This window comes from Bufo gargarizans, chromosome 3 (genome assembly GCF_014858855.1).
Source record: "Bufo gargarizans isolate SCDJY-AF-19 chromosome 3, ASM1485885v1, whole genome shotgun sequence".
Classification (NCBI taxonomy): Eukaryota; Metazoa; Chordata; class Amphibia; order Anura; family Bufonidae; genus Bufo; species Bufo gargarizans.
This window is the reverse complement of record NC_058082.1, coordinates 437,704,872-437,721,443: the sequence shown is the minus strand read 5'-3', so window position 1 is coordinate 437,721,443 and position 16,572 is coordinate 437,704,872.

Here is a 16,572-nt window from a genome sequence, read left to right as displayed (position 1 = left end):
CTGTTTGAAGACTCCGCTGGCAGGGTTTCCCAAGGGCATCCACCTAGCCCTTCCCCAGCGGTGAAAGACATAGAATGCACTGACGCACAACCACTTATGTTTCCTGATGATGAGGACATGGGAATACCACCTCAGCATGTCTCTGATGATGACGAAACACAGGTGCCAACTGCTGCGTCTTTCTGCAGTGTGCAGACTGAACAGGAGGTCAGGGATCAAGACTGGGTGGAAGACGATGCAGGGGACGATGAGGTCCTAGACCCCACATGGAATGAAGGTCGTGCCACTGACTTTCACAGTTCGGAGGAAGAGGCAGTGGTGAGACCGAGCCAACAGCGTAGCAAAAGAGGGAGCAGTGGGCAAAAGCAGAACACCCGCCGCCAAGAGACTCCGCCTGCTACTGACCGCCGCCATCTGGGACCGAGCACCCCAAAGGCAGCTTCAAGGAGTTCCCTGGCATGGCACTTCTTCAAACAATGTGCTGACGACAAGACCCGAGTGGTTTGCACGCTGTGCCATCAGAGCCTGAAGCGAGGCATTAACGTTCTGAACCTGAGCACAACCTGCATGACCAGGCACCTGCATGCAAAGCATGAACTGCAGTGGAGTAAACACCTTAAAACCAAGGAAGTCACTCAGGCTCCCCCTGCTACCTCTTCTGCTGCTGCCGCCTCGGCCTATTCTGCTGCTGCCGCCTCGGCCTCTTCCTCCGCCTCTGGAGGAACGTTGGCACCTGCCGCCCAGCAAACAGGGGATGTACCACCAACACCACCACCACCACCTCCGTCACCAAGCGTCTCAACCATGTCACACGCCAGCGTTCAGCTCTCCATCTCACAAACATTTGATAGAAAGCGTAAATTCCCACCTAGCCACCCTCGATCCCTGGCCCTGAATGCCAGCATTTCTAAACTACTGGCCTATGAAATGCTGTCATTTAGGCTGGTGGACACAGACAGCTTCAAACAGCTCATGTCGCTTGCTGTCCCACAGTATGTTGTTCCCAGCCGGCACTACTTCTCCAAGAGAGCCGTGCCTTCCCTGCACAACCAAGTATCCGATAAAATCAAGTGTGCACTGCGCAACGCCATCTGTGGCAAGGTCCACCTAACCACAGATACGTGGACCAGTAAGCACGGCCAGGGACGCTATATCTCCCTAACTGCACACTGGGTAAATGTAGTGGCAGCTGGGCCCCAGGCGGAGAGCTGTTTGGCGCACGTCCTTCCGCCGCCAAGGATCGCAGGGCAACATTCTTTGCCTCCTGTTGCCACCTCCTCCTTCTCGGCTTCCTCCTCCTCTTCTTCCACCTGCTCATCCAGTCAGCCACACACCTTCACCACCAACTTCAGCACAGCCCGGGGTAAACGTCAGCAGGCCATTCTGAAACTCATATGTTTGGGGGACAGGCCCCACACCGCACAGGAGTTGTGGCGGGGTATAGAACAACAGACCGACGAGTGGTTGCTGCCGGTGAGCCTCAAGCCCGGCCTGGTGGTGTGTGATAATGGGCGAAATCTCGTTGCAGCTCTGGGACTAGCCAATTTGACGCACATCCCTTGCTTGGCGCATGTGCTGAATTTGGTGGTGCAGAAGTTCATTCACAACTACCCCGACATGTCAGAGCTGCTGCATAAAGTGCGGGCCGTCTGTTCGCGCTTCCGGCGTTCACATCCTGCTGCTGCTCGCCTGTCTGCGCTACAGCGTAACTTCGGCCTTCCCGCTCACCGCCTCATATGCGACGTGCCCACCAGGTGGAACTCCACCTTGCACATGCTGGACAGACTGTGCGAGCAGCAGCAGGCCATAGTGGAGTTTCAGCTGCAGCACGCACGGGTCAGTCGCACTACAGAACAGCACCACTTCACCACCAATGACTGGGCCTCCATGCGAGACCTGTGTGCCCTGTTGCGCTGTTTCGAGTACTCCACCAACATGGCCAGTGGCGATGACACCGTTATCAGCGTTACAATACCACTTCTATGTCTCCTTGAGAAAACACTTAGGGCGATGATGGAAGAGGAGGTGGCCCAGGAGGAGGAGGAGGAGGAGGAGGAAGAGGGGTCATTTTTAGCACTTTCAGGCCAGTCTCTTCGAAGTGACTCAGAGGGAGGTTTTTGGCAACAGCAGAGGCCAGGTACAAATGTGGCCAGCCAGGGCCCACTACTGGAGGACGAGGAGGACGAGGATGAGGAGGAGGTGGAGGAGGATGAGGATGAAGCATGGTCACAGCGGGGTGGCACCCAACGCAGCTCGGGTCCATCACTGGTGCGTGGCTGGGGGGAAAGGCAGGACGATGACGATACGCCTCCCACAGAGGACAGCTTGTCCTTATCCCTGGGCAGCCTGGCACACATGAGCGACTACATGCTGCAGTGCCTGCGCAACGACAGCAGAGTTGCCCACATTTTAACCTGTGCGGACTACTGGGTTGCCACCCTGCTGGATCCACGCTACAAAGACAATGTGCCCACCTTACTTCCTGCACTGGAGCGTGATAGGAAGATGCGCGAGTACAAGCGCACGTTGGTAGACGCGCTACTGAGAGCATTCCCAAATGTCACAGGGGAACAAGTGGAAGCCCAAGGCCAAGGCAGAGGAGGAGCAAGAGGTCGCCAAGGCAGCTGTGTCACGGCCAGCTCCTCTGAGGGCAGGGTTAGCATGGCAGAGATGTGGAAAACTTTTGTCAACACGCCACAGCTAACTGCACCACCACCTGATACGCAACGTGTTAGCAGGAGGCAACATTTCACTAACATGGTGGAACAGTACGTGTGCACACCCCTCCACGTACTGACTGATGGTTCGGCCCCATTCAACTTCTGGGTCTCTAAATTGTCCACGTGGCCAGAGCTAGCCTTTTATGCCTTGGAGGTGCTGGCCTGCCCGGCAGCCAGCGTTTTGTCTGAACGTGTATTCAGCACGGCAGGGGGCGTCATTACAGACAAACGCAGCCGCCTGTCTACAGCCAATGTGGACAAGCTGACGTTCATAAAAATGAACCAGGCATGGATCCCACAGGACCTGTCCGTCCCTTGTCCAGATTAGACATTAACTACCTCCCCATAACCATATATTATTGGACTCCAGGGCACTTCCTCATTCAATCCTATTTTTATTTTCATTTTACCATTATATTGCAAGGCTACCCAAAGTTGAATGAACCTCTCCTCTGCCTGTGTGCTAGGCCTAAATATATGCCAATGGATTGTTGCAGTGGTGGCTGACGTGAAGCCTCATTCTCTGCTATGACATGCAGACTGATTCTCTGGTGACATGAAGCCAGATTGTCTGTTACGGGACCTCTCTCCTCTGCCTGGGTGCTGGGCCTGAATTTATGACAATGGACTGTTGCAGTGGTGGGTGACGTGAAGCCTGATTCTCTGCTATGACATGCAGACTGATTCTCTGGTGACATGAAGCCAGATCCTCTGTTACGGGACCTCTCTCCTCTGCCTGGGTGCTGGGCCTAAATTTATGAAAATGGACTGTTGCAGTGGTGGGTGACGTGAAGCCTCATTCTCTGCTATGACATGCAGACTGATTCTCTGCTGACATGAAGCCAGATCGTCTGTTACGGGACCTCTCTCCTCTGCCTGGGTGCTGGGCCTAAATTTATGAAAATGGACTCTTACAGTGGTGGGTGACGTGAAGCCTGATTCTCTGCTATGACATGAAGACTGATTCTCTGCTGACATGAAGCCAGATCCTCTGTTACGGGACCTCTCTCCTCTGCCTGGGTGCTGGGCCTAAATATCTGACAATGGACTGTTGCATTGGTGGCTGACGTGAAGCCTGATTCTCTGCTATGATATGAAGACTGATTCTCTGCTGACATGAAGCCAGATTGTCTGTTACGGGACCTCTCTCCTCTGCCTGTGTGCTAGGCCTAAATATATGCCAATGGATTGTTGCAGTGGTGGCTGACGTGAAGCCTGATTCTCTGCTATGACATGCAGACTGATTCTCTGCTGACATGAAGCCAGATTGTCTGTTACGGGACCTCTCTCCTCTGCCTGGGTGCTGGGCCTGAATTTATGACAATGGACTGTTGCAGTGGTGGCTGACGTGAAGCCTGATTCTCTGCTATGATATGAAGACTGATTCTCTGCTGACATGAAGCCAGATTGTCTGTTACGGGACCTCTCTCCTCTGCCTGGGTGCCGGGGCCTAAATATCTGAGAATGGACTGTTCCAGTGGTGGGTAACGGGAAGCCAGATTCTCTGCTATGATATGAAGACTGATTCTCTGCTGACATGAAGCCAGATTGTCTGTTACGGGACCTCTCTCCTCTGCCTGGGTGCTGGGCCTAAATTTATGAAAATGGACTATTACAGTGGTGGGTGACGTGAAGCCTGATTCTCTGCTATGACATGAAGACTGATTCTCTGCTGACATGAAGCCAGATTGTCTGTTACGGGACCTCTCTCCTCTGCCTGGGTGCCGGGGCCTAAATATCTGAGAATGGACTGTTCCAGTGGTGGGTGACGGGAAGCCAGATTCTCTGCTATGGAACCTCTCTCCAATTGATTTTGGTTAATTTTTATTTATTTAATTTTTATTTTAATTAATTTCCCTATCCACATTTGTTTGCAGGGGATTTACCTACATGTTGCTGCCTTTTGCAGCCCTCTAGCCCTTTCCTGGGCTGTTTCACAGCCGTTTTAGTGCCGAAAAGTTCGGGTCCCCATTGACTTCAATGGGGTTCGGGTTCGGGACGAAGTTCGGATCGGGTTCGGATCCCGAACCCGAACATTTCCGGGATGTTCGGCCGAACTTCTCGAACCCGAACATCCAGGTGTTCGCTCAACTCTAATTATGGGTCCTTTTTCTTTCACTGACGGGGCTATTTTAAGTTTTAAGTTTGGGGCCTTTGTGTATATTATTTTCGGTACGTTAGGCAGTAGTGAACCTATTACCTTATCACTCACAACATAATGCCAGTGTTTGGATATAATACTTTTTATCCTTTTATAGTCACTACTAAAAGGTAGGATTACTTTAATATCACTCTTAGAATCCTCAGTTATCTCAGTTATTGTTTTTTCCTCAAAAAAGGACTTTCTTTCGAGTTCTCTCACCTTATTTAGAGATTCATCCAAAACCGTTGCTGGGCATTTCTTATCTATAAATTGCGATTTCATTCTGGCTGCTTCTTCCTCAAATTTATCAGATTTAGTACAATTTCTTTTAATTTTCCGGAATTGACCTAATGGGACATTTAGTAGCCACCTGGGTGGGTGGCAACTATCAAAGAGGATGAAACCATTCTTCGCAGTCGGTTTCTGATATGTGCTGCAAGAATAATGGTCACCCTCTTTTTTTATCAATAGGTCCAAAAATTCAATTTCCTCCCTGATATTGGATGTAAAGACAAAATTTTGGTTATTACTATTAATTTCTTCCAGAAACTTCAGTAATTCTGTCTCTCCCTTTCTCCAAATGAATATCACGTCATCGATGTAACGCCGCCATAGGACCAGATCCGCCCCAAGTCTGGGCACGATGGTAGTAGATTCCCATTCTGCCAAAAATAAATTGCCGTAACTTGGGGCAAATCTGGTCCCATGGCGGTGCCACATCTCTGCAAGTAATACTCCCCCTCAAAACAAAAATAATTATGTTCTAAAATATACTGGATCCCTTCCAGTATCAATTTTATTTGGGGGTCTTCAAATGTACCATTTTTTATCAGTTGTTGTTCAACTGCCTCCAATCCCTGTTGATGGTCTATGACTGTATATAGGGATTGGATATCTAAAGTTCCCATAATCCAGTCCGGTTCAATTACCAATCCTTCCAGAATCTGGATAATCTGTGTAGTATCTTTCAAATAGGTTTTAGTATTTTTCACCACAGGTTGGAGCTGAAGATCTATGTATCTAGATAGGTTGGAAGTGACAGATCCTATTCCGGACACTATAGGGTGTCCCGGAGGATCCGTTAATCTCTTATGTACCTTGGGCAAACAGTAGAAGGTAGGTAACCTTCTCTCTGTGTCCAAGATAAACTCCAGTTCCTGTTTTTAGGAGAATTCCATGTTCCAATCCTCTTTTACATAGATCCTCCAAGCCCCGATGAAAACCCTGTATTGGATCACTCTTGAGTTTTATGTATGTAGCCTGATCAGCTAACAGTCTCAGACACTCCTTATTATATTGATCAGTGTCTAGAATTACCGTAGCTCCGCCTTTATCAGCCGGGCGTACAGTTATCTTGTTATCTTTCTGGAGTGATCTGATGGCCTGAATCTCCCGTTTCGTTAGATTATTGTTCGTGGGAGGTCTATCTTTCATCTTCCTAAGGTCATCTTCAACACATTTTTGGAAGGTTGCAATTTCTTTGCTTATCTCATTCCTTGGGAACATTTTAGATCTCTTTTTTAGGGAGGTATGTTTAAATGAATCAACCACTTTCCCATCAACCAATTCTTTAGTTAAAGGATTTTTTATATAGTATTTCCTAAGGCAGAGGTTCCTAATGAACTTTTGGACACCTATAAAGGTTGAAAATTTATCTGCAGTATTTGATGGGGCAAACTTTAACCCCTTATCTAATAAATTAATTTGTGCAATAGTGAGAATTTTAGAACTTAAATTAATTATGGATCCCATCTCTGGGTTTGTGGGTGTCTCTGGTGCCGTGGCTCCCTTCCTCTTGCTTCTTCTGGTCTTCCTTTTTCTGAGTGCCGGTATTGTTGGTGATTCGTGTCGTTGTTGTGATAGTGTTTGTGCTGACTCCGTGTTTGATACTTGGAATGAAAATCCTTCCCTGTGGGATGTTGATGCCTGGTGTTCTTGTGCCTCAAATTGTATGGTCCTTAATTAACAAACAAATGGATCCCACAGGAGGTTGCCACGCTAATGAATCGAACAAGAAGAGAAGAAAAATCAGGTGGTCTCTAGGACCTTAGCGCGTTGTTGCAGCCTCCCGGCAAAGTATTAAAATTAATCTTTATTATTTTGCAACTGAAAAGAACATATAAGTCTAGGGATCAAATTAAAACTATCAGGAATAGGTCATAGACGGGATAACAATCTATATTGCTGAGATGTGATTCACTTCTAAACTAGTGTGACCCTAAGGGGTTGAAGCCGCACACTCTGTGCCCACATGCATCAATTCAATTTCACTGTATGACCTTCCTGCCTAAAAACTGAAGTCCTGCTTCCCTACATGTTTCGCCGAGCGATTCGGCGTCTTCAGGGGAAACTTGCAGGTTCAAATTGTATGGTGACCTGTGTCGTGGTGGTGTTTGGTCTCTGTATCTTGTGCGTGTTCTGTGATGTGCCGGGGTAAGATCTAAAAAATGTTGTCCTGCCAATTCTTCATATCTATTACTAACAGGTACATTGTACCTATCTATTCTCTCTTCTCTGCCTAACTCCATATCTATCAATCCCTGGTGAGAATTATCCTCCTCTTCTAAAATTTATATATGCCTTTCTTGTTCCTTACTTTTATGAACTTCCATATATTTCTTACTTTTTTTTATTAATTATATCCCCCTCCAGTTTATCCAAACTTCTACATAGTCTATCCTGCCATGTATTAACCACCTCCGGACCGCCTAACGCAGATGTGCGGTCCGGAGGTGGCAGCCCTGCGCACAGTCACGCATATATGCGTCATCTCGCGAGACGCGAGATTTCCTGTGAACGCGCGCACACAGGCGCGCGCGCTCACAGGAACGGAAGGTAAGCGAGTGGATCTCCAGCATGCCAGCGGCGATCGTTCGCTGGCAGGCTGGAGATCCGAATTTTTTAACCCCTAACAGGTATATTAGACGCTGTTTTCATAACAGCGTCTAATATACCTCCTACCTGGTCCTCTGGTGGTCCCTTTTGTTAGGATCGACCACCAGAGGACTCAGGTAGGTCAGTACAGTCGCACCAAACACCACACTACACTACACTACACCCCCCCCCGTCACTTATTAACCCCTTATAAACCCCTGATCACCCATGATCACCCCATATAAACTCCCTGATCACCCCCCTGTCATTGATCATCGCCCTGTCATTGATCACCCCCCTGTCAGGCTCCGTTCAGACGTCCGTATGATTTTTACGGATCCACGGATACATGGATCGGATCCGCAAAACGCATACGGACGTCTAAATGGAGCCTTACAGGGGGGTGATCAATGACAGGCGGGTGATCACCCATATACACTCCCTGATCACCCCCTGTCATTGATCACCCCCATGTCATTGATCACCCCCCTGTAAGGCTCCATTCAGACGTCCGCATGATTTTTACGGATCCATGGATACATGGATCGGATCCGCAAAACACATGCGGACATCTGAATGGAGCCTTACAGGGGGTGATCAATGACAGGCGGGTGATCACCCATATACACTCCCTGATCACCCCCCTGTCATTGATCACCCCCCTGTAAGGCTCCATTCAGACGTCCGCATGTGTTTTGTGAATCCGATCCATGTATCCATGGATCCGTAAAAATCATGCAGATGTCTGAATGGAGCCTTACAGGGGGGATGATCAGTGACAGGGGGGTGATCACCCTGATCACCCCCTGTCATTGATAACCCCCCTGTAAGGCTCCATTCAGACGTCCGCATGTGTTTTGTGGATCCGATCCATGTATCCATGGATCCGTAAAAAATCATGCGGATGTCTGAATGGAGCCTTACAGGGGGTGATCAATGACAGGCGGGTGATCACCCATATACACTCCCTGATCACCCCCCTGTCATTGATCACCCCCCTGTAAGGCTCCATTCAGACGTCCGCATGTGTTTTGTGGATCCGATCCATGTATCCATGGATCCGTAAAAATCATGCGGATGTCTGAATGGAGCCTTACAGGGGGGGTGATCAGTGACAGGGGGGTGATCACCCTGATCACCCCCTGTCATTGATAACCCCCCTGTAAGGCTCCATTCAGACGTCCGCATGTGTTTTGTGGATCCGATCCATGTATCCATGTATCCGTAAAAAATCATGCGGATGTCTGAATGGAGCCTTACAGGGGGGGTGATCAGTGACAGGGGGGTGATCACCCTGATCATCCCCTGTCATTGATAACCCCCCTGAAAGGCTCCATTCAGACGTCCGCATGTGTTTTGTGGATCCGATCCATGTATCCATGGATCCGTAAAAAATCATGCGGATGTCTGAATGGAGCCTTACAGGGGGGGTGATCAGTGACAGGGGGGTGATCACCCTGATCACCCTGATCACCCCCTGTCATTGATAACCCCCCTGTAAGGCTCCATTCAGACGTCCGCATGTGTTTTGTGGATCCGATCCATGTATCCATGGATCCGTAAAAAATCATGCGGATGTCTGAATGGAGCCTTACAGGGGGGGTGATCAGTGACAGGGGGGTGATCACCCTGATCACCCTGATCACCCCCTGTCATTGATAACCCCCCTGTAAGGCTCCATTCAGACGTCCGCATGTGTTTTGTGGATCCGATCCATGTATCCATGGATCCGTAAAAAATCATGCGGATGTCTGAATGGAGCCTTACAGGGGGGGTGATCAGTGACAGGGGGGTGATCACCCTGATCACCCCCTGTCATTAATAACCCCCCTGTAAGGCTCCATTCAGACGTCCGCATGTGTTTTGTGGATCCGATCCATGTATCCATGGATCCGTAAAAAATCATGCGGATGTCTGAATGGAGCCTTACAGGGGGGGTGATCAGTGACAGGGGGGTGATCACCCTGATCACCCCCTGTCATTGATAACCCCCCTGTAAGGCTCCATTCAGACATCCGCATGTGTTTTGTGGATCCGATCCATGTATCCATGGATCCGTAAAAAATCATGCGGATGTCTGAATGGAGCCTTACAGGGGGGGTGATCAGTGACAGGGGGGTGATCACCCTGATCACCCTGATCACCCCCTGTTATTGATAACCCCCCTGTAAGGCTCCATTCAGACGTCCGCATGTGTTTTGTGGATCCGATCCATGTATCCATGGATCCGTAAAAAATCATGCGGATGTCTGAATGGAGCCTTACAGGGGGGGTGATCAGTGACAGGGGGGTGATCACCCTGATCACCCCCTGTCATTGATAACCCCCCTGTAAGGCTCCATTCAGACGTCCGCATGTGTTTTGCGGATCCGATCCATGGATCCGTAAAAATTATACGGACGTCTGAATGGAGCCTTACCAGGGGGGTGATCAATGACAGGGGGGTGATCAGGGAGTCTATATGGGTGATTACCCCCCTGTCATTGATCACCCCCCTGTCATTGATCACCCCCCTGTCATTGATTACCCCCCCTGTCATTGATCACCCCCCCTGTATGGCTCCATTCAGACATTTTTTTTGGCACAAGTTAGCGGAAATTTTTTGTTTGTTTTTGTTTTTGTTTTTTCTTACTAAGTCTCATATTCTACTAACTTGTGTCAAAAAATAAAATCTCCCATGAACTCGCCATACCCCTCACGGAATCCAAATGCGTAAACATTTTTAGACATTTATATTCCAGACTTCTTCTCACGCTTTAGGGCCCCTAAAAAGCCAGGGCAGTATAAATACCCCACATGTGACCCCATTTCGGAAAGAAGACACCCCAAGGTATTCGCTGAGGGGCATATTGAGTCCATGAAAGATTGAAATTTTTGTCCTAAGTTAGCGGAAAGTGAGACTTTGTGAGAAAAAAACCAAAAAAATCAATTTCCGCTAACTTATGCAAAAAATAAAAAATTTCTAGGAACTCGCCAGGCCCCTCATTGAATACCTTGGGGTGTCTTCTTTCCAAAGTGGGGTCACATGTGGGGTATTTATACTGCCCTGGCTTTTTAGGGGCCCGAAAGTGTGAGAAGAAGTCTGGGATCCAAATGTCTAAAAATGCCCTCCTAAAAGGAATTTGGGCCCCTTTGCGCATCTAGGCTGCAAAAAAGTGTCACACATCTGGTATCGCCGTACTCAGGAGAAGTTGGGGAATGTGTTTTGGGGTGTCATTTTACATATACCCATGCTGGGTGAGAAAAATATCTTGGTCAAATGCCAACTTTGTATAAAAAAATAGGAAAAGTTGTCTTTTGCCAAGATATTTCTCTCACCCAGCATGGTTATATGTAAAATGGCACCCCAAAACACATTCCCCAACTTCTCCTGAGTACGGCGATACCAGATGTGTGACACTTTTTTGCAGCCAAGGTGGGCAAAGGGGCACATATTCCAAAGTGCACCTTTCGGATTTCACAGGCCATTTTTTACAGATTTTGATTGCAAGGTACTTCTTACACATTTGGGCCCCTAAATTGCCAGGGCAGTATAACTACGCCACAAGTGACCCCATTTTGGAAAGAAGACACCCCAAGGTATTCCGTGAGGGGCACGGCGAGTTCCTAGAATTTTTTATTTTTTGTCACAAGTTAGCGGAAAATGATGATTTTTCTTTTTTTTTCTTTTTTCCTTACAAAGTCTCATATTCCACTAACTTGCGACAAAAAATAAAAATTCTAGGAACTCGCCATGCCCCTCACGGAATACCTTGGGGTGTCTTCTTTCCAAAATGGGGTCACTTGTGGCGTAGTTATACTGCCCTGGCAATTTAGGGGCCCAAATGTGTGAGAAGAACTTTGCAATCAAAATGTGTAAAAAATGACCGGTGAAATCCAAAAGGTGCACTTTGGAATATGTGCCCCTTTGCCCACCTTGGCAGCAAAAAAGTGTCACACATCTGGTATCGCCGTACTCAGGAGAAGTTGGGGAATGTGTTTTGGGGTGTCATTTTACATATACCCATGCTGGGTGAGAAAAATATCTTGGTCAAATGCCAACTTTGTATAAAAAAATGGGAAAAGTTGTCTTTTGCCAAGATATTTCTCTCATCCAGCATGGGTATATGTAAAATGACACCCCAAAACACATTCCCCAACTTCTCCTGAGTACGGCGATACCAGATGTGTTACACTTTTTTGCTGCCAAGGTGGGCAAAGGGGCACATATTCCAAAGTGCACCTTTCAGATTTTGCACGGCTATTTTTTACAGATTTTGATTGCAAAGTACTTCTCACACATTTGGGCCCCTAAATTGCCAGGGCAGTATAACTACGCCACAAGTGACCCCATTTTGGAAAGAAGACACCCCAAGGTATTCCGTGAGGGGCATGGCGAGTTCCTAGAATTTTTTATTTTTTGTCGCAAGTTAGTGGAATATGAGACTTTGTAAGGAAAAAAGAGAAAAAAAAAAATCATCATTTTCCGCTAACTTGTGACAAAAAATAAAAAATTCTAGGAACTCGCCATGCCCCTCACGGAATACCTTGGGGTGTCTTCTTTCCAAAATGGGGTCACTTGTGGCGTAGTTATACTGCCCTGGCAATTTAGGGGCCCAAATGTGTGAGAAGTACCTTGCAATCAAAATGTGTAAAAAATGGCCTGCAAAATCTGAAAGGTGCACTTTGGAATATGTGCCCCTTTGCCCACCTTGGCAGCAAAAAAGTGTCACACATCTGGTATCGCCGTACTCAGGAGAAGTTGGGGAATGTGTTTTGGGGTGTCATTTTACATATACCCATGCTGGATGAGAGAAATATCTTGGCAAAAGACAACTTTTCCCATTTTTTTATACAAAGTTGGCATTTGACCAAGATATTTTTCTCACCCAGCATGGGTATATGTAAAATGACACCCCAAAACACATTCCCCAACTTCTCCTGAGTACGGCGATACCAGATGTGTCACACTTTTTTGCTGCCAAGGTGGGCAAAGGGGCACATATTCCAAAGTGCACCTTTTGGATTTCACCGGTCATTTTTTACACATTTTGATTGCAAAGTTCTTCTCACACATTTGGGCCCCTAAATTGCCAGGGCAGTATAACTACGCCACAAGTGACCCCATTTTGGAAAGAAGACACCCCAAGGTATTCCGTGAGGGGCATGGCGAGTTCCTAGAATTTTTTATTTTTTGTCGCAAGTTAGTGGAATATGAGACTTTGTAAGAAAAAATAAAATAAAAAAATCATCATCATTTTCCGCTAACTTGTGACAAAAAATAAAAAGTTCTATGAACTCACTATGCCCATCAGCGAATACCTTAGGCTGTCTACTTTCCGAAATGGGGTCATTTGTGGGGGTTTTCTACTGTTTGGGCATTGTAGAACCTCAGGAATCATGACAGGTGCTCAGAAAGTCAGAGCTGTTTCAAAAAGCGGAAATTCACATTTTTGTACCATAGTTTGTAAATGCTATAACTTTTACCCAAACCATTTTTTTTTTGCCCAAACATTTTTTTTTATCAAAGACATGTAGAACAATAAATTTGGCGAAAAATTTATATATGGATGTCGTTTTTTTTGCAAAATTTTACAGCTGAAAGTGAAAAATGTCATTTTTTTTGCAAAAAAATCGTTACATTTTGATTAATAACAAAAAAAGTAAAAATGTCAGCAGCAATAAAATACCACCAAATGAAAGCTCCATTAGTGAGAAGAAAAGGAGGTAAAATTCATTTGGGTGGTAAGTTGCATGACCGAGCGATAAACGGTGAAAGGAGTGTAGTGCCGAAGTGTAAAAAGTGCTCTGGTCATGAAGGGGGTTTCCCCTAGCGGGGCTGAAGTGGTTAAATTCTGCATTTTTTGGGAATTTCTCTATATGTTCCCTTAATTTGTTGATCTTTGTGTTCAGATCCCCCAGGATCTCTAATCTCCTTTTAATGATCAGTTTCATCATAGCGACTGATTGGTTGATCAATAGATTATTCCACTCTCTAGTAAATTCATCACTAATGAGATCCTGGGCTAGGTTCTTATTAATTAATAATCCTTTGGGGATTCTAGTCTCTTCTACATAATAATTTAGGGAACGTATCTCCCAATGTTGCCGCAGTTGTTTTTGTAATAGACTTTCCAGATCAGCACCCCTAACCTCTGAACCCTACTTTCTACATTTATCTCATTGGCAGAAATTTTCATTGGCAGAAACTTTATCTCTCTTGTGACCTTCTTCCTTATTTATATATTTATATATCAATGTCCACTGTAGACATATCAGCCGATGTTTATTAATGGGTTTATAGAAAGGGTTAGTATGTATGTGTATTTATTCATTTTAACATAAGTTTTTACATTTCAAGTTTTTACATCTTATATATTAAAGTATTAAATTATCATTTTTTACTCTAAGTACTGAGTCGGGCATAATATTGCAATGTGTTAGATATAATTTCAACAAAAACCGCAATAGAGTTACAAAAACCGCATATATATCGCACCGAAAACCGCACCAGAAGTAATCATATCCAGATTATCCGGATTCCTGTTTTTCTGGATCACCAAATAGACTATAAAAGGTGGATAACGATCAATGGCGCTTTGACCACTGAGGAAGGGGTGTAGACGCCCCGAAACGCGTCTGGTGAAAGAAAAGGAAAAAGCGCCCACCTAGTCTACTGGACCCTCTTATAGATTTCATGGCCATGCAAGAATAGATCTTCAGCGAACAACTACAGACCCAGTTTGCGGCGAACATTGCTGATCAGATAACATCCTTACCTGCCGAATCCCGCGATACTGTGACGTCATCGTCCTGAGATGAGCGGCACAAGACGCCTGAACAGCCGGCACCGCTCGCCTCGTGGAAGGACCGTGAGACGCCACATAGCGAGACATACCATCAGGAACCAGGTAGGATTTGCAAAACTGTAGTTCGGGACACGGACAATGCCATTACCTTTTTGGCTGTATTAAGCACTTCTGGAGGAATTGTTCATTACGGTGACTGATTGCATCGGAGACAAGTTACTTTAAAGTTCCTTATCTGAGGAATTCTCGGGACGTCTTTATTCAAAGTGCGGTGTGTGATACAACAGGTAGTGGTAGTAATTGGACACTGCTACATGAATTGTCATAAACTAGGTTTTTACCCCGAGATCAGTAGGAAAATATTGGTACCAATTTGTAACATTTTATTTTATGCTAATGTAATTTATGTTGTGAATGGTGTACAATTGTTTTACCCCCTTTTTTTTGACCGTACAGGTCTTATTCTATAAGTAAAATATTGTATTGCCATATGATGCAGATGTTGTGAGTGCTCACTCTCTTTCTTGTTCTAAGTACTATATTTTCTTGGGATCGGGCACCCAATTCTGAGTTAACAGCACCCACCATAACCACTAGGTGAGAGCCATCCGCCTATATATACACTTACACTTATGTTTTAAGATAAGTACGTGGGAGGACTATCGCAGCGCGTCTCGGATGATGAGGAAACACAGGTGCCAACTGCTGGGGCTTTCGAAAGTGCGCATACCAACAAGGAGGGCAGGGGTGAAGACTGGGTGGAAGATGTTGTGGAGGACGATGAGGTCCTCGACCCCACATGGAATCAAGGTAATGCGAGTGACCTGTGTAGTTCAGAGGAAGAGGAGGAGGTCGCACAGAGCCTCCAGCACAGCAGAGGAGGGAGCAGGGTGCAAAAGCAGAGCGGCCGTCCCCTAAATAGTACACCTGCTAATGCCCACCGCAGCAAGGGACCGAGCACACCAAAGCCAGCTCCAAGGAGTTCCCCTGGTGTGGCAGTTCTTCAGACAATGTGCTGACGACAAGACACAAGTGGTTTGCATGCTGTGCAATCAGAGCCTGAAGCAAGGCATAAACATTCTCAACCTAAACACAACCTGCATGACCAGGCATCTAAGTGCAAAACATGAGCTGCAGTTGAGTAGACACCTCAAAAACAAAGAAAGGTCTCTGGCTCCTTCTACTTCCTCTTCTGTTGCAGTCTCGGCCTCTTCATCCACCTCTGGAGTGACAGTGGCACCTACCATCCCGCAAACAGAGGATCTAACAGCAACACCACCACATGGGTCACCAAGCATCTCCACAATGTCATTCCGTCTGGTGGAGACGGAGAGCTTTAACCACTTCAGCCCCGCTAGGTGAAACCCCCTTCATGACCAGAGCACTTTTTACACTTCGGCACTACACTCCTTTCACCGTTTATCGCTCGGTCATGCAACTTACCACCCAAATGAATTTTACCTCCTTTTCTTCTCACTAATAGAGCTTTCATTTGGTGGTATTTTATTGCTGCTGACATTTTTACTTTTTTTGTTATTAATCAAAATGTAACGATTTTTTTTGCAAAAAAATGACATTTTTCACTTTCAGCTGTAAAATTTTGCAAAAAAAATGACATCCATATATAAATTTTTCGCCAAATTTATTGTTCTACATGTCTCTGATAAAAAAAAATGTTTGGGCAAAAAAAAAAAAATGGTTTGGGTAAAAGTTATAGCATTTACAAACTATGGTACAAAAATGTGAATTTCCGCTTTTTGAAGCAGCTCTGACTTTCTGAGCACCTGTCATGATTCCTGAGGTTCTACAATGCCCAAACAGTAGAAAACCCCCACAAATGACCCCATTTCGGAAAGTAGACACCCTAAGGTATTCGCTGATGGGCATAGTGAGTTCATAGAACTTTTTATTTTTTGTCACAAGTTAGCGGAAAATGATGATGATTTTATTTTTTTTATTTTTTCTTACAAAGTCTCATATTCCACTAACTTGCGACAAAAAATAAAAAATTCTAGGAACTCACCATGACCCTCACAGAATACCTTGG